The sequence below is a fragment of the Cyrtonyx montezumae genome, unplaced genomic scaffold (assembly GCF_038088225.1).
Source record: "Cyrtonyx montezumae isolate F1298 unplaced genomic scaffold, pur_monq_1.0 scaffold_16, whole genome shotgun sequence".
NCBI lineage: Eukaryota > Metazoa > Chordata > Aves > Galliformes > Odontophoridae > Cyrtonyx > Cyrtonyx montezumae.
In genome coordinates, this window is record NW_027071892.1 from 12735210 (window position 1) to 12756430 (window position 21221).

The 21221-nt window shown below is 44.1% G+C and overlaps 1 protein-coding gene across 3 annotated transcripts in view; it reads left to right on the top strand.

The window, feature by feature from the left end:
- The window catches only part of MAD1L1 (mitotic arrest deficient 1 like 1), a 307407-nt gene that overhangs the window by 166189 nt on the left and 119997 nt on the right, over window positions 1-21221 (top strand). The window lies entirely within an intron of this gene.

Below are 21221 nucleotides of genomic sequence, written 5' to 3' on the forward strand. Positions count from 1 at the left end.
CATTGCAGCTGTTCTAACAAATGTGCTAGATTGAACTGTTCAGCATGCAAGTTCATTTCCCTCAGTTGGTGTAAGGTGTTTTTAGGCAGACTGCAAACTGTACCAGGGTGTGCATGTCATGGAAGTGTGTTGGATCCAGTCACACAAATGCAGTCGTCTTTTTCAGTACATTTGTCTAGAGCCTCTTCATTTTCTTCATGAAAGCATTAAAAACTGCTCCGTGTTAAATACCACTGCTACCTTAAGTCATCAGTTCACAACTTCATTTGGTGCCAAGCAGCTGCTTATTCACAGGGCCAAACAGTATGGAGTTGTGCAGATTGGAGATCCATGTGTACTGGAGACTCCACTGCTGTTCCCAGGAACGGAGATGGACACCATCAGTTTGTGGCCTCATTAGGTATCCACTTTCCAAGCCCGTGAGCATCAGTGCTGTTGAGAAGATAACAGTATCACCAGAGCACAGACAGTGAAAGGTGGAAGGAATGGAGTCAGAAGGATGAAAGGATGTGTTTGTTCTGCTGTGCTGCAGTGGATCTTTTACCTTTTGCTGATGTATGTGCTGTTGTGTATGGCAGAAGGTTTTCAGTTTTCCTTTCTGGCTAGGTCAGTGGAATCTCACCTTCCCCGAAGGAAGGGCAGGGGAGGCTGCAGCAGTCGAGTGACGCTCTGTCCAGGCTGCTCTCATCCTGGCAACAGCTTTCCTGTGCAGAGAAGGGGCATGGGAGTTGCTTCAAGCTTTTATAGCATTTTCTGTCAAAAGGTGCTGGAAAGAACAAGAACCTGAGCACGTTTGTTTAATCAAAGCCCATCCTGCTATAAACAGTGTTATCTCTCCCTGCTGTTCTCTCTGATGTGCTGAACAACTCAGCATTGTAGCATTTCATTCTCTTAATTTTTCTTTCTCTCTCTCTTTTTCCCCCCTATTTTTGTGTAAATTGGTTCGTGGTAAAAAACTTGTAGTTTTGAAATTACTCACATTTCAGACAGACCATTGATTTTATCCTGACACCCATTAGAGGCAAATCAAAATTTTTTTTTATTACCAATCCTTAGAGACAGGGGAAGTGACAGCTTTGATAAAGCAGGGAGCTAAGAGCTGCTGAGCATCTCTGCTGAGCCATGTTTAGTGTGAAACCTGTCACTTGGTTCTCCTTTAATTGGGTTTCAGTCATCAGGAGATGAAAGCTTTGGGCTGGTGTTTGGTTGCTCAGGTCTCCAAAATACATAGCAGCAGCTTTGGTTTCAGTGTAGGTTACAACACTCTCAAGTCACATTTAATCTACCATTGTTGTCTCACAATGGCTGTTGGCTTGCTAGGGAGGCATGACCAGAGGAATTCCCCATTTTCTTCTTGATGCCAACAGCTGCTCTGCTTTATTTGCTGATGCTATAGGGGGTCTGTTAGGAAACAGCTTGAACTGGTGATTGAGCACCTGGTGAAGGGGTGTGACTGGACAAGGGAACATGGGTCAACTGCAGCTGTGCTCCCCAGGTGCCCAGGAGGGATGGAGACCCCCGGGCTCCTTTAAGGGTCAGACACGAGAGGGGGCATCTCTTGGACCTGGGCTGCTTCCTGGGAAGGAGTGCTGTGTAGCTGCAGAGTCTCTTCTGCAGTTGGGTGCGTTTGACTCTTCTTTCTGTGTATGGCTCTGAATCTACCTAGGGATGCTTTGCGTGGCATCTGTTTAGAAGTGCTTTTGTTTCTTTGTGAGCAGAACAGATGCCAAAGCTTCAAGTTTTTAAGGCTCGCTTTCAAAGTGGAAAGATCTGAAGCCTTCAATGTAGTTTGCAAGTTGTTTGCCTTCTGGTCATCAGTGGAGATCAGTATCAGCTGCCATTTTAATAGCTGAGCTTTTATGGTATAAAAAGGGATGTGGTTATAGACTGAGAACAAGATGCTCTTCTCTTCCTTGGCTTCCCACTTGTATCTGAGAGGTGGTTGCCAAAAGCAGCAGCTTCAGAGGAGTAGAGAGGAGAACGGAAACAAGGAATATGTAGTCCAAATGCTCAAGAGTCAGCGCCGATCCGTGTGTGCCTACCTGAATGGTAAAGATTTCAGAACTTGGAGAAGGAGAAAGCATCCTCTTTCCCATTTTTTTGGTTACTTGGAGCGTAAAATATCTTGGTAGGCCAAACTTAAAGTGACCCCGCAGGGCTGTGCTCGATCCTTTCTTCTATCAGTGCTGAGAAAATATGTAGAAAATATTATCATGCACTTAGGTAAGGTCACTGAGATATTGCAAATCTGACATCCTATCTCTGTAAGAAATCACTGGTAAATGATAGGGCTAAAATAACTTCCCTTTATGGCAAAGGGGAGAAAAAAAGTAAGACCAACTTGAGGTACAGAGATCACGAGGAAATTGTCCGGAACAGAAAAATGATTGTAATTACAAACACGGGAGAAGCATGGTGCCTGTGGAAGAAATGCTGAGTCACAGCTTGGAAAAGTGATGGAGCACCTGGTGGGAAGGCAGGGCCAGCCCAGGGCAGCTCAGCTGCATGCAATGTAAGGTAGCTGAGTGACTGGAAGGAGTAAAGCCAGGATCCGCCCCTCCCAGCCCTCCTGTGAGGGTTGGCAGTGGAGGTGAGGGGATCTCGCTGCAGATCCCTGCCTTCCTGAGGCCTTCTGAAGGTGAGCAGCTTCTTTCCTTTATTTCTGTGCCTGTGGCTGTTGCATTTGAGCAGGTTGTCACTTGCTGCAGCCTGGGACTTTGCTGCTCTGCTGTCGTTGCTGTGCTTTCCATTGCATTATGCTACCAAACCAAATAAAGGTGTAAGAGAGGAGGGGGTAACATCAAGCTAGGTAGGAAGAAGATGATTCCTGACAAATCTTTATCTGTAATTCTTTCTTTGAAATAAAACCATTAACTTTCTGGAACTGTATCTACTGAATGAAAAATGCATGAGAGGGATGTATTGAGGCTGTGAATTCAGAAGAGATGGGATTTAGTACCAGGGCTTCGAGTGCTTTACACTGGCCTGAAGTCTGTCTGAGCTCACGAAGCTGTGTGTTGTGAATGAAACCTGAGGATGCGCCTAATGTTTTTCTACCTGGAAACATCAGGGTTTGACTGTATTGATGTGTGGGAATGAAAGAACAGCTTCAGAAATATTTGCTGCCTTGTTACATCCTCCTGTGTCTCAGGACAAAGGCACGTGGCTTTAGCTCATCCCTGCTTTGGCTGCTGGCAGCAGTAGGCAGCTGTGTGAGCTGCAGGGCTGGACGCAGTGCCCAGAGGGCACGTGGGAAGGCACTTCTGTGTTAGATAGGTGTGTGATTCACACTCCTGGAGCTCAGTATCAGCAAATAAAGAAACAGAGCTACTGATAGCGTCTGCAGCTGTGTATATAACATCTGACATGTCTTTGTATTCTTTGCTCGTGTGGGGACAACTTGAATTATGGCTGAAGGCGCTCTCCACCTCCGCACATCCCCTCTTCCGAAACCCCTTGGCTCTTGACACCTAGCTGCAGGCTGCATTGATTTTCCTTCACTGGTATAAAGACTTTAGCATGGGTATTACTCACTGCTCAGGTCTTGAGATCTTCACTGCTAATAAAAACCTCAGATTACAAAAGCACAAGAGACGTTGGGACTTTAGGGAAATGACGCCCTGCTGGGGTGCCTCCCCTTCACCCAGGCATTATCTGAAGACAAATGTCTGAACGGTCTCTCAGCAGAAGAAATCAAACAGCGTGTGAAAAGAGCAGGTTAAACTCAACAATTTTGTCTCCTGTCTTCCTTTTGATGAAGCAAAATAGGCTGAGTCATTAATCCAGGGAAACAAACCTGCTTGTAGCGCCTGGCCTGAGGTGGGCAGGTTTGCTGAGACCTCAATGAGAGATTCGGTTTGTTGGCTGTGGGAAATGATCTGGTTGGTCTCCCCAAGTTGCTGTTAGAAACGTGCAACTTGGCCAGGAACAAAAGGGACCGATCAAATCAGTGCTTTTCGGATGAAGTGGGAGGAAAGGCTTGTGAAGAGTGTTCAATTAGCATTTCTGACTGCTCGGAGCCTTGTGTTTGCGGGCAACCCAGCACATGTGAAGTGTTCCTTATGCAAATACTCCTCTCCTGCTTTTCCTGCTCTCCTCTACTCTTTGAGCTGAAGGAGAAGAGATTCTTCAACTTTGACTGCTTTAAGGAAGATTGATTAAACTCAGCTGCAGTTTGACTTAATTGGAGCCATATGCTTGGTGCAGGAGCAGGACTAGTTAGAAGTCCTTGCAATTAGTTCACAGCTGGTTGGTAGAAAAATGAGGCCCCAGTTAGAGTCTGATAAGTGGATCTGAATAGATTAAAACAAAAAAACACCACCTTCTTGGTTTTTTTTTCTTATGCGAGATGTATTTGGGCCTGGAAGTTTTCTGTAGTCCCTTAATGAAGCTGGCAGCCTCTTCCCTTTTTGAGTATGGAGTCTTTATTTTTTTTCTGTTTTCTGAGGAAAAAAAGGCATCCCCTGTGGATGGTGGAAGTGAAAGAGATGTGAACAGTCACTGGAAGAGGATACAGGAGACGTTGTGGGGCTCTGCGAGGGTGTTTGGGCTGTGGGAGGCTCATGGTTTGGCATGGGCTCTGAACTCATCACCTTTGAGGGCGATGCCTATGGTCACAATAATTGGTTGCCTTTAGCCTTCCTGCCAGTCAGTAATGTAATATCAGGAGTTATAAAAATGCAATGTTATTAATGCATATGGAAATAACTTATTTTGCTCAAAGAGCTTTGAGAAGGGTTGACTAGCTAGTTATGAGTAGGAGTTTCTGTCTGAAAACCACCCCACGCAGCAGGAGGGGAGCATGGTTTTTACACGGTGGTTTTTAATATAGAAGAGGAACAAAAGAGAAGCGCTCTTGTATGACACACAGTGCTGTAATTTTAGGCTGCTGTATTTAACCTGATCATTGCAGCACTGTAAGCTCGCCAGTGTGCTGTGCTGGCTCTGCTAGCTGGGCTTGCCTCAACCCCTGTGTGCTTGGAGTTTGGCACACAGGGCAGCTTTGGGTGCAGTGTCAGGATGGGTTAGGGTGATCTGTCCTGTTATCTAAAGCTCCCCTAGCCAGTGTAAGCTGAAGCTGCTTATGAAAATGAGATCTCTAGGGCTGGGCCTACTTTAGGTCTAGAACATATAGGAACACACATCAGTAAACTTTTCTCCCATCAGAAGCTGCTGTTTAGACTAGATTTTGCTGTTGGAATAGATGAGACTAAATTGTCCATTAGTGTCCACAGAGGAGCTGCCAGAGAAAAACTTACTCCACAAGTGGTACTTCGGGGGTATTTTTTTCATGCTAATGTGACTTTATAAATTCCTTTGCTGTTGTTATTGACTATTTTACGTTTTAAGATATTAATCTGGTTAAATTAAATCTTAGTTTCTTCCAGGCTTTGAATTGATTATTTTTGCACAAGTTAAAAGAATAAACCACTAGTCTACTTCCAGTGCTACTTGTGTTGTAGCACAACTATAATCTAGCAGGTGGACGTTTTTTAGTAGGAGTATCTGATAGAGCTGTGAATCTGTTCTGTTGGTCTGCTTCAGGTCATTTTGATGGGCCTGCCTGAGCTAGCATGGACTTGTTGTGCCTGACCCTCAAGGACAGAGGCTCTGCAGGCAGAGTGAGTAGCTGCTCTCTGCTGTGCTAAACTTTCCTCCAGGAGTCAAATGTCCACAGACAGGGAAGGTGCTGGGGTATCCAGAGTGATCTCATGGTCCTGTTTTAAGGGAGCAGCAAAACTGTGCTGGGAGCTGTGCTCCAAGCAGGCTCCTCTGGGTGATCTCCTGTGAACAGAGGGCGTTTCTCCTCTTTAAGCATTAATGATTAATTTAATAGTTGCTGCCAGGCCACCAAATTCCTAGCTTGGAGTTAAGAGCCCAAGGCAAAGTTGAGGTCATTTAGCAGTCTAACTGTTCATTATGTGACCAGTGAAGAATGATGAATGAATCATTTACGCTGTTATAAAACTTCAAGGCACGCAGTCTTCCAAGGTTTCCTAATTGACCTCTCAGATGCTTGAGGAGCTTCTTGGGTTCTCTTGGTGCTTTCTGTGTTAGCCTCCAAGTCACACCTTGTCTGTGTTGAAAACCTCAAGTGGTCGAGCTCAGCATCACTGCTGGTGCAGCACTGCAGTGTAACTATGCATGTACTCTGCTGGTTGGCAGGAGCAAAACTCTCTTTGCTGTACCTTTGCTTTAACTGTGGCTTGAGCTCATTAGGTTAAGCTATGTCTGGGCTGCTAAAGTGCTGCCCAAGTAGATCCTAGGAAGAGAACTACCCCTACAGTGTGCCTGCAGTTTGTGCTGTTGCTTGGGAGAAAATATCTTGGGTCTTGTGCACGGGGATGTGCTGTGGGAGGTCGTCCTGCAAGCAGTGCATAACGGTAGGAGTGCAGCACCAGTTGTGCTCCGTGCCTTGAAGACTACGAGGCACTGAATTAGCTGAGGCTATGCAAATATTTGTGCGTGCTAATTCTGAATTCATTGTAGTTATTAGAATTAATAGGAATTAGAAGTGTTCCTTGGGATCAGAGAAGAGAAGCATAAACATGTCAGCAAGTTGCAGTGGTTCAGGGAGAAGCTGTTGGTTGGCCTCAGCGGCCTCGATAAATGTGATGTGCAAAGTGGATGCCTAATCAAACAAGGACGAGCACAGTACTGACTTGCTGATGTCTGTTAGCATCAGGGACCAGGAGCACGCAGGTTCACATTTGTATAGGGAAATTTTACCAACATACCCTTTAAAAGTTTTTTTTTCAGTGATTTGCATATTGAATATTAAGCGACTGGAGCTCTGAATTTTACCACCAGAGCTAACACTGTATTGTTTATTTCATGCAGCACCTTTCTTGAAGTTCTGTGGGAACTGATTAACATTTGCATAATACATTTAACACAAAAATCTATAATAAATTCATTAATGTACTTCTTCTACACTGTCCCTGAAAATATCAGCAGTTGTGTAGCACTGCTCAGCTCATTAGGTGAGCAGAGGGGAGGAGGAGTGAGCACTGGATTTACTGAGTAGCTCTGAAATGGGAAAAGGTCCCTGCACTGAGTGGTGCTACCTGAGCAGCAGCAAGGGGAGAGAGCTGGGGAAGGGGAAATGGCCTTCTGAAAACAGGCTGCTGCATCAGTGTATGTGCAGCACAAGCTCTGCTGGAGGACATCTGTGTTGGAGCAGAAAAACTGGTGATGAGCACAAATGCAGATGAGGATGCTGCTGGACTGAGCCTGTTGTGCAGGAGGAAAACACCAGGGTGCTGTGTCCTGCTGCAGGAGAAGAAAGCTGGTTTGAAACAAGCCTTGTTTTCTGAGCAGAACAAACTGAGGCTTTCAAACTTGTAGAGGGTCAGTAAAGCAAGAATTGTGGGGTTACTGTGTGTGTACAGCTGTCACGGGCAGGAAGCATGGTGGTGGAGACCCTGCTCTGTTAGTGTTGTATGGTAAGAAGGGTAGGAGCTGAGTTTTATCACCTACAGGTGACTCTTCTGCAAGAACAGCATTGTGCTGGCTCCCCAGAGTCAGGATGTGATGGAAAGCTCAGGCTGGGCAGGCGGGCACAACTGTTAAACAGAGACTTCACATTTTTAGCTCCTCCAGTCTTACTTATAACGTGGCAAACAAAAAGTTTCTAGAAATAAGAGTGGGTATCCCTTTGTAAGTTTATCCTTTGACTGTGTAGTCATTGGGTGGCACAAATTAGTTTTCAGTTGTTCTTCCTTCATTTTCTATGGCTTTTCTACTGCTTTGAATTCTGCTGTGATGTCACAGAAGCAAAGCAATGTCATTTTGAACCAGATAGGGAAAATACTGGATGGGAAGGTTTGTTTACTGAAGTCCTGTGCTTGTCCTTGGATTTCTATGACTAAACACCATGTTTTAAGTTGAAGTTCTCTCTGTATTTGGTTTTTAGCTTTTCATTACTTGTTATCATTTCAGCCTTTGTTTGATGACCCGATTATGTCCAAATTTTTTGATGGAAGCAGAACAGTAGGTTGCAGTTTCATGCTGTCCTTGCTTTTGCCACTTCTGTTATAGTCTGGCGTTTTGCCACTGGTCTATGCAAAGTCCAGGTTTTCAATGATATTGTTTAACAGTTTCCTTCATCTGATAAGGAGACCCTGGCTACAGTGCAGGATTTTTCCTCTGCTACTTGGTATGTGGAAAACTCAACGCTGTCTCCAAGAGACAGGAGGCGGGGATGTCTCCCCTAGATTATGGGGAAGAAATGAAGTCAGAGTTCACTCAAGTGGGTTTTTTTTGTGTGTTTTGGTTTGGTTTTTTTGCAGTGGGGAGAAGAAAATCTGCCCATTTCCTGCCACAGTGAAGAGTGTGAATCAGTAGTAATGATGTTAAGATAAACAAGAACAAATGGGGAGATGCTCTGATGGAAAGGGCAGCGTGATTTGGAGAGATGTGTTTTCCTTACGTGGCCTCTGCCAGGGGGATTCAAGGATGTGAGGTGTTGATATCTTAGATATCCCACAAACCTTTCCTTTGAGCGGGCTGACCTACTGCCTGTCTGGAGCCTGGAGGCAGGGAACTGCGTGAAGAATAGGAGTTTCCCCTGAAGGATTTTATCAGATCATAGAAGGGAACTTGACAACGGAAAGGTGCTGTCCATAAAGCCCCATTGTGCTAAATACCAATGGGAGGATTCCCACGTGATCTGTCTCATTTGTGTGTGTCCAAGCATGGAGGTTGGCACATCAGGAATGCTGCTGCTTCCCCTGATCAGTGTTTAAGCCTGACATACTCTAAATAATTCAGAAGCTGTGCCTGTTCTTTGGGTTTTTGGCAGGGCATTTAAAATGAAATAAAAATTCCCTGAAATGTAGTGTGCATGTTGAACACAACAGAAGATGTTTGGTCGAGATTGTGACCTTTCAGAACAAAGACAGTGCTTTTGAAAAAGGATTTCATTGTGATTCTGGCTCTGGTAAGATGAGAAACTTGAAAAATCAGCAACATGAAGGCTGCTCAGCAAGGGTAGCCTCCACAGAGATCCTCTCGTGTATTTTTGGTCTTCTTCCAGTGGATATATTCTTTGTGTGATGCTACCAGACTTGCAATCAGCTGTAATTACAGAAATTTTCTCATTTTTGTGAGTAAGGGGATGTGAAGAGCTTTTGGCAGGGCAGCCTCAGTGTGGGAGCTCAGCTGTGGAACTGCTTTCCCTCTGGATCCATCGCAGAGTTTCTGGCCTCGTGGTGCTTTCCTTAGGAGTCAGGGATCATTTTTAGGCTGGTGTGTTCAGTGTTCAAGGTTAAGTATGATTGGACATCTGTGAGTGATGATTGAGAGTACTATGGTGAGGCAGCATGAAAATTTAAATGCAGCATAGGTGGATTTAGTTATCTATAGGTACATATGTTTGTACACAACTATTAGGATGCAGTCAGAGAGAAAGATGGATAAACAGAGAGGGAGGGAGTTTCTCAGGATGAGAGCAGGTGTAGGGTGTAGGCTGGGGTGTTTCCCTGGACCTGCTTGCAGCCATAGCTGTTGTCAGGCTGTTCCCATAAGGCTCACAGGAGTTGAAAGGGAGGGGGCGACAATATCCCTTTGATTATGGTCCTTTTCGGGTGGGTGGTGGGGAGGAACAGGGGCTGTATATCATACAGAACAGTTTCCCTGCTGTGTAGTGACCATGCTGGGGTGGCATGTGGGGAATAACTTCTAGGCCAAGTATTTTAAGGACTGAAAGTGCAATGCCTTCTGGTTTGCCTGCTTTCCCAGGATCTTCTGAGTACAGTGGTGCTGTTGGCACTCAGACCTGTGTCTGCACCTGGAGGTTTTGCATGGAGCGTTCTCTCAAGTATCCTAGGAAAAAAAATACTCTAAGTCCAGCAAAGCAGAGCTGATGGTCAGTTCATGAGTGCCTTCCTCCTGAGCCTCCCCTTTCATCTCCTGCTCCCTCAGATCCTTGGCTGTTCTGTTCATCTTAATGCTCCTCTCACACTTCCAGGGGATCAGGAAGAGTCTGAGCCCTTTAGATGTGTGTGAATGTTGGAGGTGATGCCCTTCTACTGATTTACTCACTGATAGCTTGAAAACTTGTTACTGGACAAGGCTGCTTCTCAAGTATTTATTTCTTGATGTGATCAGATGAAGATATGTTGAATTTGCTGCTTGGAGCAGTTAACTCAAAGCCCCCAGAATCCAGTAGATTGCCCCATGGCCTTATATTGTTTCAGTTCATCCATGAACCTCTTACTCATGTGAATTCTACATGAGGCTGTGACATGCAGCACTGAAATCTTTTTACATGTGGAGAGAAGGCTCCTAGTGCTGGCAGGAAAAAAAAAAACAGTTGGGCTTTGAGCTCAAACTGAGAGGCAGATAAAATGACCAGAAGATTTCTGCAGCAAATGCAGAGTATATTCTTCTCTAATGGATTCTTAGTGTTTGGGTGAAAAGGAAGAGGGAATTGAGTTCCTACTTTTTTTTTTTCCTCCCTTCTTTGTTCCAAGTTTTGTGATGGTAGGGAGTGATCGGTGGTTTCTCTGTGTGACTCAGGATGTCTGTCAGAGATAGGGATGCTAATTAAAATGTTGCTGTACGTACATGGTGTCGATGAGGCAGAAAGAACTGATTGCTTCCTTGGTTCAAGGAGCTTGTCTATGTCTTGGCTTCTGTCTCCTCACTGTGAACTGTGCTGCAGTAAGTACATCACGCTTTGGGGTAGGAACAAAGCCACTGGGTGAATCTTGCCTGTTTCTCTTTGGAGCAAAGAAGCAAGTAAATACATTCTTGCTCTACTGCAGTTACTAGGACAGCACTGCTCCTGCTGGGCTGTGGTGAGGATGCTGTTCCCTGCTGCTGCATTGTGGTCAGTGCTGCTGTGCTCTGTGTTCCCAGACCAGTGTAGGAGAGGTTAGCACTGACATTTGGGAGTGTTCCACAGCCTCTCCATTTCAGTACGTGGCCACGGGAGGTGACAGAAGCAGGGCATGGCCTCCTCTTTGCATCCTTTTGTTTGGAAGTACTGAGAACATCTTGGTAAGCCAAGAGAATGATGGAGAGAGATAATAACCCAGCCTTTGGTATGTTCTTTGGAAGCACTCGGATGGTAGAGAGGTGGTCCAAGCCATGCAGCCTACATCATTGAAAAACATTGAACAACGGCAGAAAAGAGGGGGGGAGGGGGAGGAAGGGTGATCATCAGGGAAATTGCTATAATGGTAAGATAATTAGAACGTGGAATGATTAACATCAGTGTTCTGCATTGGCAAGGACTATGCAAGTTGACATAATGGGCCTATTCCATATCAAATGTGTGGATTTTCAGAATTCAGTTTAACGCTTTTGTGTGACTATTGGAGTTTTCAGCTGAAACAGACGTGCTGTTCTCTGGTGCTGCTGTTTGGTACTTCTGCTCTCCTGTCACTGGGCATCTGAAGGGCCATCTTGTTTCCCTTGTCGTGCTGATTACTGAAGGGCAAAAGCCACTTTCACTGTGGAGTCCTTCCAGATGTGAACTATTTAAGGTATTCTCTTTCTGTTAGTGATGAAAATGGATTTCCCTAAAAATTGCAACTAAAGAAGTCGTTTCTTTCAGAAAATGTCACCTTCTCAAAGAGAAAATGTGTTTAAAAGACCTGATACTGGTGTTCTCTTCTAAAAAGCACCCTTATGAATGTCTGAAGCAGAAGAAGGCCCCACATCTGTGCCAGCTTTAGTGCTTGGAGTGTCTCCCAGGCAGAGCTCCTGTGTGGACCTTTAGGAAGCTCCCGTGGTCTGTCTAGATAAACTGATGCAAGGAGCTAGATTTAGGACTGCATTTAATCACTGTTTTTGTGGTTTAAGTTTGGAGGAAAACTTGAAATGGGGAAGGATTATTTCAGTGGAACTTCGTGGTCCTCTATCTGTGCCAGCTACTGAAGACCGGTGGACATTTGTTCCTGACTAGTAACCCCATTTCCTCACAGACCGGGTCATTTTGACGTTGCTTTCATTTTCACTGGTTCTTTCACACTTGACCTATGTGTGTTTTCCAAGACCTGCAGCAGCTTTCCCCTCTCTGGCTCAGTGGCTCTTGTTTGCTGCCTGTGCTGAGGCATCCTCTGCCTGACACATCCTTCCTTACAGCCAATGAAACCCAGTGGAGCTCTGTGGCTGAGACCTCCCTGACCTCAGTAGTGCTTTCTTTTTCCTCTCACTCTTCTTCTGAGTAAATAACAAAAGCTTTTTTCTTCAAAGAAATAGAGTACACTGCCAATTCCCCCTACTGCCCTGGGTGTTCTCTTCCCTGCGAGAAAGGGGCATTAGAAAAGATCTACAGTCATGCAGCTGTGCAGGGAATATGTAAAAAGGCTTTTGCATGGTTTGTATTTTGTGGATTATTTTCTCTCTCCTCCTGACCCCGCCTCGAATGAAATTCCATCACTTCATCTGTTCCTTCGGGTTGGGCAATCAGCAGATTCAGTTGAGGGCTGTTGGATGCTGTGGTCTGGCATACAAAGCTGTTGTTAGGACTGAGGAGCCAGAGCTGATGGGGAACTGAGCTGGTAGCAGAAGACAGAAATATAGCAGAATAACATTAATTAGGGATCAGATTCAATAACTGTAAAATGATGAGAAGTTTATGATCAAAGTCTTACTTCAAGCATTTTAATGACACAGTAATTTAATCCATTTAAAGCAGATAGATAAGGAGTTAAGTGAAATCTACAGCAGTTGCCTTTTGGAGCTGTTTATGAACCTGTTACAGACTACGCATCTCTGCAAGAGGTATGGGATGGATGTAATAAATGAATAAAGCATAATGGACTACCAGTCTTTATATGCTGATTTACATATGAGATTGGCATTCAGAGTGGTTTGTCTTAATGCTTGTGGTTCCTCAGCTTTTTGTAGTACGTATGTTACTAGCAAGAGTATGGGTGAGAAGAAGGGCAAATTATTTTAAAACTGTTCTGTGTCAGGAGATTGAATTCCCAGTGGGTGGATCTCCTCTAGAGGCAGCAGTGGTATGGGATCTTATAGTGACAAAAATCAAATGGGCTCTGGTACTTCACCCACTGTGTCACCTACTATAGGAATAGCACATCTAGAAAAACCCAGCAGGGTCAAGAGAGCACAGAAGTTGCTCCTTATCTTTCCTTTCTGTGGTTGGACTTGAGCTGCCTTCCATCCATCACTTTGTGACTCTCCATGGTGAGTTAACTTCCTTCCTGGTTTCCTTGCTGAGCATCAGAACTGTGTGGAGAGCTGGGTAGCACCGTGTGTGTGCAGTGGAGCCCTTTTAGGCACCAGACTGCTGTGTGTTACCTGGTACTGATTACAGCTGGAGCTCTGTGTGTGTCTGGGGACTGTCCCTTTCTCTGTTTCTCAAATAGTCCCTCTCCTCTATAATAATACTTCCTTAACAAACATACTCCTGAGTTTACAGTGTCCCTAGCAGATCCCCACGTACAGCAAAGGAGTGCTTTCCTTTCATTAAGCACTTAGGCTCTGTACAAGTGCTTTTCCTGGCCGTGGAAAAGCAAGCAGAGGGGGCTCTTTCTCTACTCACAGCTTGAGGCTCCTGGAGCTGCTGGAAGCAAAGGAGCTGCTGCTGCTGCACTGTTCAGGGCAGTGCTACAGCACTGCTGTGTGTGATGCAGACAGTGGCAGAGTTGGTATCAAGCTGGTAAGGAACAGGGAGAATTTCCAAGGATTTCGGGCCATCTTGTTTTCTACTTGCACAGAGAGTTGCTGTCCTGCAGTGGTATTGATTCGTTTTAAAGTAGGGAGGTGATAAATGGATATTTCAGGTGGTTTTGGTAGATGTGACTGCAATGGATGGATCTGTTTAAATGGAGCCTGGAATATCTTCCCTTACCTCACGCTGTTTCTCTTGCTCTCCTCAGGAGGGGATCTGCTGACATCTTGCAGCAGAGCAGTCCCACAGAGAGGCTTTCTCAGTCCTCTTCACCCCTGCTTTGAACCAAAAGGACCTCCATCCTTTTCCTCTGCCTTCTCTCCCAACACTCTCTTCCTGCTGCAGTTCTTGGTGTGCCTGTCACAGCTCTTGAAGGACTGCACATTTTTGGGAAAGAGCTGCTTGGGCTGAATTTTGCAGGTCCCCTGCAGCATGCCACAGCAGCCACACCAGCTATCAGTTTTTAAGCAGCCTTGGTCCACTGTCATGTTGATGCTTTTTTCCTATGTACTGTTCTTTCTCAAGAGTTTAGGGACTTGGCACTTGAGATCTTGTTTGTTAGGAGTCACGTTTAAAACACTGAGTTCTCGTGAATACTGATTTTTAAATCCAGTGTGGACATGCTTGTTACCAGTGCAGAGAAAGCAGATGTGTTCTGAGGTAATACAGAAGTTTGTTTTTTTTTCTTTTCCAGAGAGGCTACCATGTTATGGTCTCCTCTTAAGATATTTTTAATGTCAATTGGAATTACTGGCTGGGAAGCAGCTGGGGGAGGAGTAGAGATGAGTGGACTGGGTTTATCTATTACAGATGACAATTTCGTTGCTGACTGCCAAGGTTGGCTTTCTCAGTGCATCAGCTCACACAGTTCGGAGTGCTTCTTGGGGGCAGAAACATTATTTATCCATTTAATCTCTGCTTGATGGACACAAAGAACCACAGTCATCTCATTGTTACTGTGACACGTGCATGCAACAGAAATAATCTGAGACTACAGGAGTAAATTAAGTTTGTTCAAGCTGTCTGCTTGCCAGTTCTGCTTCCACTCTGGAGGCCTTCAGGTGCCTCACTGTTTCCAAAGATGCACCGTGCAACTAAACTAGATGATGGATGATGCCTTCAGAGAACAGCTGTGAAAGATAGATAGGTGACTGGCAGCAGAATGCGAGATGGAAACTTGAGCAGTAGTATATCTAAGCTCTGTCAGCAGAAGAGAAATGTGTGTATACATTCCTTGTAAAAATAAACATTCTATGCACATGGTTTAGATAGACGTCTTTCAACCACGCATCTATGGAGATGTTTGTGTTTAATTCTTGAGCTTTCACATCTCAGTCTGTGTCTCTTCCTTTTCCATCTTCTGAAGCAAGTAGAAGCGCTTAAACTATCTTTACTCCCAGCTTCAGAACCATGGATAACAGTACTTGTGTAAATTGGGATGCGTGGATAGCTATGACAGGCCAAGTCACAGACGGTTGTCTGGCAGAATAAGGACTTCATTGTAGGAAAGTTGAGCTCCTTCACTGTTGCTGACATTGCCTTTTCACCAAGAACAGCGAGACAGACCACGAGGCAGCCTGCTGGGAGGGCAGGAGTGTGCGTTTCCTGTAACTGAAGGACAATTCAGGGCTGTGTCAAGAGGAAATAGACATGCTGATTTAAAGCTAAGCAAGATGGTGTGTGACAAACCTGTTCCCATTCCCAGATTATTCTGCACTCTAATGACCAAGTTACCCTTTTCTGAAGCTGTATAGTTTCAGCGAGCTGGATTGCATCTTTATGGATCAGTATGCATTTGTTCAAGTTGCCTTTTTCATACCATAATGGCATTTCCTCTGGGGGAGAAAAAGCGTAATCTCAGCGACTGAATCTTGAGTGTCATTTTTCTTTTCCATCACCTGGGAACCTGAGTGGCTCTGCTACACTGAAATATTAAAATGAACATAGATTTGGAAGTATTTTTATATTTAGAGGCACCGATTCTAATATAATTTCTCTACAAATTAAAACTCTCCTTGAAAAAAGATTAAACTGTCAGTGATAACATCTAGGTTCTTGTTATGTCTAAGAGGAATAAATGCCGAAGTTACAGAATTGTCTGGAGGCTTAGAAAGCAAGAGGGGGAATTAATAATACGAGAGAATGGATGAAAGCAATGGATGTTGTTGTTTTTTTTTTAATTGGAGAAAGTGGAATGAGTTGAATTAAGAGGTTTATGGACAAAAAGTGCTCACTTATTCTGATCTGCTATGTAGTGCAAAAAATACTTGGAGAAATTTATCCAGTAACTTGTGGTTGTTCAACAGTCTGCTTTCAGTAAGGTAACAAATATTAAAGTTATGAAGTAACAGGCAGTGTATTGGTTTACCTGAGCCATCTCTATTAGAAATTACATTATTTCCCCTTCACTGACTTAGTGCAAGCTGTTGGGTTTCTGCTTTGCCTTTTGTTTGCTGGATTTAGGAACCATCTAGTGTAAGATATCCACTGAAGACCCTGACCAGATTGCCTTGTCTGTACTAAACAGTTTGATTTCCATTCATTTCTTATGGTAAGGCATTTTTCAGATCATCTCTCATTTGTGGGAATGTTACCACAACTTCCCTGAATCTTCAGCAATCCTTTTGTGGATGCACACCTCTCCTGTACACGTAAGCACTCCAGTGGTCTCATCAATGCTGCTTTCATAGACAGTGTTGTCTCTCTGGTCCTACTCAATTTTCTACATAGCTACCTGAAGATTCTTGCTAGCCCCATGGCATTAAATTGGGGGTAGCATTGTGCATGGCCAAGAACCCCTTCTTGCAGCTCTGCCTTCCAGACAGTGCGTGCTGTGCTGTGTATGTGAGGCTGTATCCTGTGCTTTGGGATGTCTCACGATGCATAGAAAACTGTGCTGGGAGCAGTCAGATTTCTAAGCCGTTTTGATTTTGTTGTTTCCTATGATTCTGCCCCTGTGTTATCTACTTATTCTGCCAAGAATTTATTTTCTTATATATCCTAGAGAATGTGCACTGCATGCTATCGGTGAAAAGCAATTCTTATTGGAAATAACTTGGAAATGTCATTGTTCGTTCATCAGCTCCTGGTCTGTTTAGAAACTGCTGTAGTCTTATTTTGCCTTGTATTGCTTTTAAAAGAAAATGTGATTTTGATGCTGAGGCAAATACTTCATAAAATTCCCATTCTGTTATGTCAACACAGTTATCTTAATTACTTAGACTTGAAATCTCTTCAAGTGTATTTGACAAGACCCGTTTTCCATGAAATTGTGTTACCTGCTTTTTCTGATCTTTTAATGGAGTTATGTATCAGTCCTGCGTTAGGAGTTAAGGGGATTCAGTTTGTTGCATTCTGGAAGCTTCACGAGAAGTGAACAAGGCAGCAGATAACTCGATCTCTATGAGGCGAGCTGGTTAATCACATTTTTCAGTCTTCACAGTCTATGCATCAGCCAGCGCCGTCTCATTCTGACTGTACTGAGTGTGAAATGTGTGGATCAATACCGCCCATGGGTGATGGGTGATTTGCAAACATCAGTGAGTGAATTCATCTGATCCGGAGTTCTAAGTTGGAGAACAAAGTAGTGAAGAAGTGATTGAGTGAAATAATGGAAACAGATATTTCCTCTCCAGTGAAATGTAAACATTGTTGAGCTCTGTTAAGCAAGAAGATGGCAGAGATCTGTTCTCCTTTCACAGCGATTAGAGAATGATATTTTTTTCTTCAGAAATCACCAACATCAAATATGCTTTTTCCTTATCTCTCTTGATCTCTTTGTTGTTGGCTGTTGACCTGCTGGAGGATAGAAATGTGTAAATTCATGCAATTAGTATTCTTAATCACTTTTCTCGAGGCTGCTTATTAATGGCTTGGGTAGATAAATTCTGAGGTGCTCATTCACTATTCAGTGCCTGTTTTTGGGAAGAAGCTCCCTGGTTTCTGTTTATACATCCCATACACATCAAAGACTGTATGGGGGTTATGTACAACCTAGTGGAAAATGAGGAACCAGTAGAGCCAGAGCACGCTGTGCTGGCTGTTGTAGGGCTGAGCTGCCCTCTCTGCCTTGGTGACTTGTTGGCCAAAGGCTGAAGAACTGGTTTCCCAGCGGGAAGCATCAGAAACCTGAAATCTCTCTCAAGTAAAAATTTTCTTGCATAAAAATGTTATGATTCATATTGATGGTGTGGGAAGTGATGATAGGATCCAAGCCTGGGTTCTGTATGGCAGGAAGTACTGTGTTTTGAATGAGGTTTTTGTAGGGTCTTAACAGTTTATAGGTTGACCTGGCAGTCATAACTCAGAAGACTTGGCAGTAAAACTTGAAATCATCGCCTCTCTATGTCTCAAAATGTGCTTGCTATTTGTCAGTCCATTAGCGTGGTGAGGTAAAACCAGTAGAATAAAACCAAACTGGGGACAGCACAAGTGTACTTCAGATCCTAAAGTCATGCAATGATGTCTGGATGGTTTTGTGTTTAACAAGTTTACATTTCAGGATGGACTTAACGTTTGCTTTGGTTCAACTTTGTAGCAGTCTGAGTTTGGGTAAGATGTGCTGGAGATGAATTGATGTGAGTCAGGTTTAGCAAGTTGAAAGTCATTGTGCTAATGGACCAGTGGTTCCCGTGTTACATTCTTAAACCCCTTCACAAATCTTTGGTACTAATTGCATTTAAGAAATGGATGAGTAGCAGTTGAAGCCTTGCTGGCAGCTAGGAAGTATTTTCCCCCAGTGGAAGCCAAGGCAGTGAAGCACTGAAGCAGATGGTTGTGCTGATGTATGTCCCCCATGTGGATGTTTGCAATGTTTGGGATGTAGAGCCAGGGGATGTAGCTGATATTACTTGTAGAGGTGCAGTGTAAATCAAAACACCTTCCCATGTGACAGGGAAGGTTCTCTCTGTGTTGTGGGAGCAGAAGGTTGCAAACGGGTTTCATTCTCCAGCACTGCCCTGAGCTGGGTCCCTCGTGCTGTCTGCACCATGTGGATGCTGCCCCTCCTCTCCTTCCTGCTCCTCCTCACCCTCTGCATTGAAATGCCTTCCTGCAATGAAGCCTAGTTTGAAATTCCCCTCCTAGGCCCATGAATTTATTCACCTTTGGGGACTTTCTGGGCCTTATCAGTACAATGGGTAAAACAAAAACAAGTTACTAGCTCTTCCTTTCTCAGGCCATATGTAACTAGTGTGGAGTATTGATTTAGTTTTGATGTGATGTAGTCTATAAATATGCATGAGGATTTGGGGTTATTTAACTGTGCTTTTTAATTCTCCTTGCATTGCTGACTCTTCCAGTCGAGGCTTTCTTTGTATGCACAGCAAACTGCTCTGCAACCACACTGTTCTTGTTGGCTAGGACCTCTCTAATGTTTGTTAATCCTGATTCTGTAGAAACTTCTAATGTTCAAGGAACAGAAGGGACGCAAAGTGGTTCCCTTTTATGTGAGGACCATGATCCTCCTGGGACTGGGTAGGGACCACAAGGCAGTTGCCTCCGTGGGGTTAGAAGGAAGGAGATGGACCCCTGTCTCATACTCCTGGAGAAGAGTAAAAGAGCTCCTGTTCTCAGTGTTCCTACAGCTTACTTAAATAAAGAAGGTAACCTGACCAGATGGTGAGAAGGGAAGGAAAAGCTAACATTTGGCCTGAGGAGCTGGAAGTGGACATACCCTCTAAATTGATGTCTGGGTGTTTTAGAAACTCCGGTCTCTCTCTTCAGAGAGAGCAAAGCAAACAAATGAGGGTTCTGCATACTCAACACATTCAGCTGAGTCTGTGCAGTCACTTCAGTTTCAGGTGAATAATGTGGGTAGCAGCATGGATAATTAAGAGGTGTACGTACATGTATATACACTTTTGAGACAGGGGAAGCTCCCTACTTGCTCTCTTACTTCTCCCTCTACCGAATTATCCATTAGTGAGAAGTTTTCACATGGTGACTGGTTAGATGTCATGTTGTTGCAGCTCTCCCTGTGCAGAAGCTGTGTCAAGACAAACATTGCATCACTCATAAGAGGGGAAAAAGAAAAGAAATAGAACTGCCAGTCTTTCTCTAGCTTTCCTTCCCCTTGATGTGTTGCAGGGACACATCTTATTTGTTTTCCTCATTTTTTTATCTCCTACTTGGCTGAAGCAGAAGGATGCTGGGAGGCAGTAGCATCTCGCAGTGAGACGCTGCGGTGGAGCTTGTTTAACCTGGAGCACGTTTGCTGTGAAACCCACTCAGGCACTGACCGGCTGCTCAGAGACTGTCAGAAATGAATCCTCCAACCCTCTCGCGTCTGTCAGAGCTGCTATATGATGTGAAAGGGAACTTGGCTCGCTCTTGAAGCGAAGCAGCTCCCAGCTCGAGGCAGGGAAGCTGCTAATGAAAGTGCTAGCTGCCCTGTGCCCTCCACCAACAGGCACTGAAGCTGCCTCGTCCTCTGTCAGGTCTGAGAGTGTGTGCAAGGACATAGAGTCGTACTTCTATATGCACTAAATTAAAGGATCAAATGGTGCTGGAGTGCTTGAGGCCTTCGGGAAGTTCTGGTCTTGCTGTTTATGCTCTCACTTCAGCAGCCAGCCTGATGGACAAACAAGCAATGTGAGTGGCAGCTCTCCATCATGTATTTCTCAGGCTTGAATGTGCTTAGCTGAACTTCGATGTGTCCCACATCAGATGATGGTGATTACTTCTTACATCGTTATTATTTGTTCATGTTTCTCTTTATGTTAAAGGTACAATCTATAAATATATGTACCCTTAGAGGTTTTGCTTTTTCATAATCAGGTATATTAACTAGAAAATATTATGTTGTTTTTCTTTCCTTTCAAAAGACCTAAAGTTTTGACAGAGGAGCCTCTGCTACCATTCTTCCCTCTGACTCTTCTCCTCCTGTTTGAGTAGCAAGGATCCCAGGCTAGTGTGGGGATTTGTGATGCTTTTCTCCTCTGCAATCTCCCCTTGAAATCCCATCTCAATTCATACCAAAGTAGAGCCTTACAAAGAAACAGAATTACTGAGACATTAAAGTGCGATCTATAGAGCATTGTTGGGAGGGAAAGCTTTGATTGGTTGGATATCTGGATTGGAGTCAATGCTACAAAAACCCTCAGTTCCAATATCTTCCATCTTCCTGGTCTGTTTGTACAGTATCTGTGTGCACATGTTGCATGCACAATAAGAAAATGGGGCAAAGTAGTAAACTCCTTTTAAACGGTATGCTTTTCTGGAAGAATTGGTTTTGGTCTGGCAGTTCTCAGCAGTGTTCTTAACCAAAGGTGACTTCATTTGTATGGGAACGTTGATAAAAATGTTTTTTTTTTTTTTTGAAAGTCAGATCTGTGAGAACCAGCATTTCTCACTGTAAAGTTAATTCTTATCGCTAGAAAAAGAAATTTTAAATGGAAGCTATAATCTCTTCGGGACTGTTTTCTAAATCAATGTTGGTTCTTCTTCCTTTGCCTTTATCAGAGGTTTTGAACCATTGCAGGTCTCTGCATGCTGCCAGAGTGTAAATAACAGTAAGTTTTTATGAACTTTGTCTCTGTAAAGGCAGAAATCCTTGGCTTGAAAAAGTAGAGTA